Below are 7,105 nucleotides of genomic sequence, written 5' to 3' on the forward strand. Positions count from 1 at the left end.
AAGAATAATGATGAATGTGCGAAGCATCTCATAAAATGGATGAATCTGAAGGGTATCTTGCTGAGTGAAATAAGTTAATCACAAAAGGACAAATATTGTATGAGATCACAACTATAAAAACTCATGAAAAGGCTTACACAGAAAAAGAAACTGTCTTTGATAGTTAAGAGGGAGGGGAGTGGTGGGGATGGAAAAATACTAAATAGACAATAGATAAGTGGTAACTTTGGTGAAGGGTAAGACAGTACACAATACTGCAGAAACCAGCACGATTTTTACAAGGCAAGGTCATGGAAGCTCCGTAGACACATCCAAACTTCGAGGGACCTAATTGCTAGGCTGAGGGCTGTGGGGACCACAGTCTCGGGGAACATCTAGCTCAACTGGCATAACATAGTTTATAAAGAATATGTTCTACATTCTACTTTGGTGAGTAGCATCTGGGATCTTAAAAGCCTGTGAGCGGCCATCTAAGATACTCCACCGGTCTTACCCCTTCAGGAGCAAGGTAGAATGAAGAAAACTAAAGATACAAGGGAAAGATTAGTCCAAAGGACTAATGGACCACAACTACCATGCCCTCTACCAGACTGAGTCCAGTACAACTAGATGGTGCCTAGCGACCACCACTGACTGCTCTGACAGGGATCACAATACAGGGTCTGGGACAAAGCTGGAGAAAAATATAGAACAAAATTCTAACTCACAAAAAAGACCAGACATAGTGGCCTGACAAAGACTGAAGAAACTACGAGAGTATGGCCCCCAGACACCTTTTTAGCTCAGTAATGAAGGCACTCCTGAGGTTAACCCTTCATCCAAAGATTAGACAGGCCTATAAAACAAAATGAGACCAAAGGGGCACACCAGCCCAGGGGTAAGGACTAGAAGGTAGGAGAGGACAGGAAAGCTAGTAATAGGGAATCCAAGGTCGAGAAGGGAGTGTTGACATGTCATAGGGTTATTAGCCAATGCCATAAAACAATATATGTACTAACTGTTTAATGAGAAACTAGTTTGTTCTGCAAAGTTTCATCAAAAGTACAATTAAAAAATAAAGTAGGTATAACCTCTTACACCAGAGATACGAATATCATGATGGGAAATCAACTAAACAAGGGAAGCAATAAACGAATTTGTGGATTTTGATTCTATATATTTATTCTCAAGGCTAATTTTTCATCTGCTTCAGTTTAAGATCTTCCATGAAAGGAAAACATTATGCCAAGTTTCTTGAGGTGAAAAGGAAAATGCATAAAGCGTACACTTTCATTTTCTGAATTTTCCAATAAAGTCACCGACATACACAACCCCCCTCCCCAGCCTCCCTTCTAGACTATGTCGATGTTCACCTTTGCTCTCTTAGCTTTGTTGCCTTTTCGTTTCCTTCAGTTGTGTATGACTTCTGGACTTTTGTCTACTGCTTGGAGAATGAGTATTATCTTAAGGAATAAATGACTGCTCGAGGAAATGAAAATGTACAATCTTTTCACAAGTCTGTCTAATGGCTATTTGCAAAAGAAGTGAAAATACTAAAACGCTTATCAGTTTTGAGAGCACAAAAGAAAAGGGAAAGAAATAAGAAAGCCCTGTTCAACTTGACTGCCCTCTATTGGCAATATATTTGAGTCCGGAAGCAGTCTTACTTCCAACGTATGAGTCATTTTTTCTTTTCCCGCTCTGTATGAGTTTTTTGCAACCTACACATAACATCGAACAAGTGAGATGCAGTCTGTTCATCCTTTTCTACATTCCTAACAGCCTCTTCAAACATCATCAAACAGTTTGGAGAAACAACATACAGATTTCTTTCACAGTAACCCTTTTCTCCATTATCATCCTTAAGGTATTCACAAATTACAAAAGGGTATTCCTTAAGTGCCACACTTTGAAAATATGATTTTATGGCAGCCCAACATTTTAACATCTTTACTGTTGTCAACAACGACAACCATCTTGTAGGCTTACATTTATTCCTCCCATTTTTAGAAAACAAAAATATCAGTAAGTACTTTTGCATGTTCTGAGGAAACTGAAAAGTGGCCAAAAGCTTCCATTATGAAAGCTTTGATATCACAGGTAAGCAAATCACCCCATTTTTAGCCATATTGTGTGCACAGTGTGAAGGACATTGAACAAGTAAGATCTTGAAGTTTTATTTGGTAAGAAATGTATAGACTAAATAGAATTTACCAAAATTTGTGTGTGCATTATCAGCCAAATATGCAATAGATGACCACATTGAATTTGGACAAGATATCAACAGCCTCTGGTTTGTGTTTTCCAAGTTTTATTAAAGTCTTTATTGAAATTAGAATATGAGTTCAAATACCATTTATCAAATCAAAGTACCTAAGTGCTAAGAGGAACATATTTTGTTGCAGAGTCAATGCATCAGTTAATATGCTGTAGAAAGCACAGTCTTTGGTAAGTTTTGACAGAATCCCTCTTCATTAACAGAGGCCAATACATCTGGTATCAAAATTTCCCTGTTTATTCACCCACGGGACATTTTCACTGCATCCTCTGAATCAGGAAACGTGAGTTTATTTATTTTAGGGAGTGATCAAAGGAATATACGAAGCCTTGTGTTCTTGTAATGTACCCAAGCAAATTCTGCAGCTCCTCCTTTCACCTGAGCATTGATGTGTTTATGTGTCCTTGAGGATTTACCTTAAGAATAAATAAAGTAATGCTCAGGTTTCTCATGCATAAACTCATTTCGTTTACTGCAAGTTAGTCGTTGCAAGGCACACAAGTAAGGCCTCAAGCGTTCGTTTAATGCTAGAGAATCAGAATTAACAACGCAATGTTAGTTTAATTATTTGAATCCAAATCTTTAGATTTCTTCCTTTGCCTTTAACGAGTAGTCTTGGGGAGAAAACTTGACTACCCTTCAAACTTAGAGGAGGTCCCGCATAGCTAGGGTTTAAGGTCGGTTGTGGTGAGTAGTATCTCAGCAGGTTCTCAGTCTTCAGAGAGAACAATAGCCAAAGAGATCCTCTGTTGCTGTCTTCTTGTCCAACAAGTGAGGAGAAATTGAGGCTAAATATGTTGTTCTTGTTAGCTGCCGTCAAGTCTGTTCCGACTCATAGTGACCCTATGAAGAACAGAACCAAACACTGCCTGGTCCTGCTTCATCCTCACAATCGTTGTTATGCTTGAGCCCATGTTTTCAGCCACTATGTCAATACATCTTTTGATGGTCTTCCTCTTTTTCACTGGCCCTCTACTTTACCAAGCATGATGTCCTTCTCCAGGGACTCATCCCTCCTGATAACATGTACAAAGTATGTGAGACGTAGTTTTGCCATCCTTGCTTCTAAGGAGCGTTCTGGTTGTACTTCTTCCAAGAAATTTGTTTGTTCTTTTGGCACTCCATGGTGTATTCAATATTCTTCGCCAACACAATTCAAAAGTGTTGATTCTTCTTCAGTCATCGTTATTCATCGTCCAGTTTTCGTGTGTATATGAGGCAATTGAAAACACCATGGTTTGGTCAGGTACACCTTAGTCTTCAAGGTGACATCTTTGTTTTTCAACATTTTAAAGAGGTCTTTTGCAGCAGATTTGCCCAATGCAATGCGTCTTTTGATTTTTTGACTGTTACTTACATGGGTGTTGATTGTGGATGCAAGTAAAATGAAATCCTTGACAACTTCATTCTTTTCTCTGTTTATCAAGATGTAGCTTATTGATGTAGTTGTGAGGATTTTTTGTTTTCTTTATGTTGAGGTGTAATCCATACTGAAGGCTGTGGTCTTTGATCTTCATCAGTAAGTGCTTCAAGTCCTCTTCACTGTCAGCAAGCAAAGTTGTGACATCTGTGTATCACAGGTTGTTAATGAGTCTTCCTCCAATCCTGATGCCGTGTTCTTTTTCATACAGTCCAGCTTCTCAGATTATTTGTTCAGCATACAGATTAAGTATGGTGAAAGGCTACAACCCTAAAGCACACCTTTCTTTAAACCAAACAGTATCCCTTTGTTCTGTTCGAACGACTGTCTCTTGATCAATATACAGGTTCCTCATGAGCACAATTAAATGTTCTGGAATACCCATTCTTGTCAATGTTATCCATAATTCGTTATGATCCATACAGTCTAATGCCTTTGCATGGTCAATAAAACACAGGTAAACATCTTTCTGGTATTCTCTGCTTTCAGGCAGGACCCATCAGACATCAGCAATGATATCCCTGGTTCCACGTCCTCTTCTGAATCTGGCTTGAATTTCTGTCAGTTCCCTGTTGATGTACTGCTGCAGCCACTTTTGAATGATCTTCAGCGAAATTTTACTTGCATGGGATATTAATGATATTGTTTGATAATTTCCGCATTTGACTATATATACAATTTACTTATCCTGACTTCACAAGACAAAGGTTAGATGATGTCATGTTCAAATATTATTGGTATCTTTTATTGCCAGTTAAGGGAATTGTTCTATGACACTTTTGTTGCCTGATTAAGGTCCGTGCCCTGGGGCAGTCGAGACAATGAAACGTACTCCAAGTCAAAAAGAGAAAGTTTATTGAGGAGGTGGCACCAACATGTAGTCTGACAGCAACGCAGGCTGTCTTTGTGGAGTCCCAAGAGGCAATTTTACATTAGAGCTTATATATGATTTTTTCCAAGAGTTAGAAATGTCTTTGTAGCCCGCAGATGGCATGGCCGGATGAGTTATTCATTACGAGATAATTACAAGAGACTCTTTATCAGACTAAAGAGATACATGTCAGACATCTCCTTATCGGGCTAAAGATATACACGCCAGACATCTGGGCTCTAATATCCATGTGGGTGTTTGTAAGTCACAGGTGGCCGGACAAAACAGAGTCATTAACAAAGGTATATGGAAAGGAGAAGGCAGGCAGAAAAAATTTATAGGTCCACCATGGTGTTAGTTATGTCAAGCTCTCAATCGCCCATTTTGAAAAGGAGAAAACATGCTGTGGAGTATTAGGGTCACATATTTATGTCCCGAGTTAAATTAATACACATTTTGATTTATTAGAAATTAAGGAGGTTGTTATATGACAGATTTATTTCCTTATTTACTACACACTTCACATACTTTTATTAACTATTTCCAAGGGTAGATCAACTTTCTACTGACTTATAATTGTTAATGACTTAGAGATAATGGTTACAGATGATCAGAGAAGTGTACATGTTTTATTTCTAAGCTCAGAAATTCTCTATTTCTAACTTCAAATTATAAGTAACCTATACATAGGTGTTTAAAGGCATTACAATAAGCATCATGTTGTTGTTGTTGTTGTTGTAGTTGTTAGGTGCCATCAAGTTGGTTCTGACTCATAGCGACCCTATGTACAACAGAACATAACAATGCCCTGTAATGTGCCATTCTCAAAATTGTTGCTATATTTGAGACCATTTTTACAGCCACCGTCTCAATCTATCTCGTTCAGGGTCTTCATTTTTTTTGCTGAAACTCTACTTTACCAAACATGATGTCTTTCTCCAGGGACTGGTCCCTCCTGATAACATGTCCAAATTACATGAGACGAAGTCTCACCATCCTCACTTCTAAGAAGCCTTCTGGCTGTTCTTCTTCCAGGACGGATTTGTTCTTTCTTCTGGCAGTCTATGGTATATTCAACATTTTTCACCAACACCACAATTCAAAGGCATTAATTCTTCTTCAGTCATCCTTATTCGTTGTTCAGCTTTCGCATGCATATGAGGTGATTGAAAATACAATGGCTTGGGTCAGGTGTACCTTGGTACTCAAAGTGATATCTTTGCTTCGTAAGATTTGAAAGAAGTCTTTTGTGGCAGATTTGCCCAGTGCAATACTTTGTTTCATGTCTTGACTGCTGCTTCCATGGGCATTGATTGTGGATCCAGGTAAAATGAAATCCTTGACAACTTCAGTATGTTCTCCGTTTATCATGATGTTGCTTATTGTTCCAGTTGTGAGGACTTTTGTTTTATGTTGAGATGTAATCCATACTGAAGGCTGTAGTCTTTAATCTTCATCAGTAAGTGCTTCAAGTCCTCTTCACTTTCAGCAAGGAAGGTTGTGTCCTCTACATATCGCAGGTTCTTAACGAGTCTTCCAAGAATCCAAATGCTGAGTTCTTCTTCATATAGTCCACCTTCCCTGATTATTTGCTCAGCATACAGATTGAACTAGTATGGTGAAAAGATATAACCTGATGCAAACGTTTCCTGACTTTAAACCTTGCAGTATCCCCTTGTTCTGTTCAGAGCCTCTTGGTCTGTGTATAGGTCCTTCATGGACTTGTTTTAATTTTCTTTAGCTTCAACTTGAACTTGCATATGAGCAATTGATGGTCTGTTCTGCAGACAGCCCCTGGTCTTGTTCGGGCTGATGATACTGAGTTTCTCCATCGTCTCATTCCACAGATGTAGTAGATTTCATTCCTGTGTATTCCACATGGGTAGTCACCATTTATGTTGTTGAAAAATGTTACTTGCAATGAATAAGTCGTTGATTTTGTAAAATTCTATCATACGATTTCCGGGGTCATTTCTATCACCAAGGCCATATTTTCCAACCATTGTCCCCTCTGTTTTGTTTCCAACTTTTGTATTTCAGTCACCCGTAATTATCAATTCATCTTGATTGCATGTTTGATCACCATCAGACTGCATAAATTTGGTAAAATATTCAATTTCCTCATCTTGGTTTTGGTGGTAGGTGTGTAAACTTGATAAATAGTCATATTAACTGGTCTTCCTTGTAGGCATGTGGATATTATTCTATTACTGACGTGTTGTATTTGGGATGGATTTTGAAATGTTCTTTTTGATGATGAACATGATGCCATCCCTCTTCAATCTGTCATTCCCAGCATAGTAGACCATACTATTTCAGCTCACCGATGGCTACGATATCGGTCTTTATGTGCTCCATTTCATCTGTGATGACTTTCAATTTTTCTAGGTTCATACTTTCTACATTCCACATTCCAATTATTATTGGATGTTTGCAGCTGTTGCTTCTCATTTTGAGTCATGCCAAATCAGCAAATGAAGGTCCCAGAAGCTTTAATTCATCCACATCAAAAGGTTGACTCTGTTTGGAGGAGGCAGCTCTTCCCTTGTCGTCTTTT

The sequence above is a fragment of the Trichechus manatus genome, unplaced genomic scaffold (assembly GCF_000243295.1).
Source record: "Trichechus manatus latirostris isolate Lorelei unplaced genomic scaffold, TriManLat1.0 scaffold00043, whole genome shotgun sequence".
Taxonomy (NCBI): domain Eukaryota; kingdom Metazoa; phylum Chordata; class Mammalia; order Sirenia; family Trichechidae; genus Trichechus; species Trichechus manatus.